Here is a 931-nt window from a genome sequence, read left to right as displayed (position 1 = left end):
AAAAAAAATATAGACAACAGCAGTAATGGAGATTTTAATACACTACTTTTCAAAAAGGACAGAACAACCAGAAAGAAACTCAACAAAGACACAGAGGAACTCAACAACACAGTCATTCAACTTGACCTCATAAGTTTGTACAGAGCAGTCAACCCAACAACAGCACAATATACATTCTTTTCCAATGTACATGGAACATTCTCCAGAATAGACCATGTGTTAGGTCATAAAGCAAATCTCAATAAATTTTAAAACATCAAAATACTATAAACCATCTTCTCAGATCACAATCCTATAAAATTAGGAAGATCAAGGAAACAAAATCATATACATGGAAACTGAATAACATCCTACTTCAAAGCTACTAAATAATAGAACTTTTTTTTTTTTAATTTCTTGAGGCAAATGAGAATGAAAACACAACATAACGAAATCTCTAGTAGACCATAACAGCAGTGCTTAGAGGGTTCAGGTGATTTTGTTGTTGTTGTTGTTATGTGCCATCAAGTTGGTACCAACTCAGCGACCCTATGTACAACAGAACAAAACACTACCTGGTCCTGCACCAACCCCACAATAGTTGTTACACTTGAGCCCATTGCTGATGTCATTGTGCCAATCCATCTCATTAGGGTTCTTCTTCTTCTCCTCCACTTTCCTTTCACTTTGCCAAGCATAAAACCCTCTCCAGGAACTTGTCCCTCCTGATAATATGTCTGAAGTATGAGAGATGGAATCTGGTCAAATTGGCTTCCAAGGAATATGCTTGCTGTCCTTCTTCCGACACAAATTTGTTTGTTCTTTTGGCAGTTCATGGTACTTTTAATATTCTCCTCCAACACTATTGTTGTTGTTAATTGCGGTTGAGTCAGTTCCGACCTAATGCATCAATTTCTCTATTAGCTTCCGTATTCACTGTTTAAATTTACAT

This window comes from Chrysochloris asiatica, unplaced genomic scaffold (assembly GCF_000296735.1).
Source record: "Chrysochloris asiatica unplaced genomic scaffold, ChrAsi1.0 scaffold00157, whole genome shotgun sequence".
Classification (NCBI taxonomy): Eukaryota; Metazoa; Chordata; class Mammalia; order Afrosoricida; family Chrysochloridae; genus Chrysochloris; species Chrysochloris asiatica.
This window is presented reverse-complemented; position numbering follows the sequence as displayed.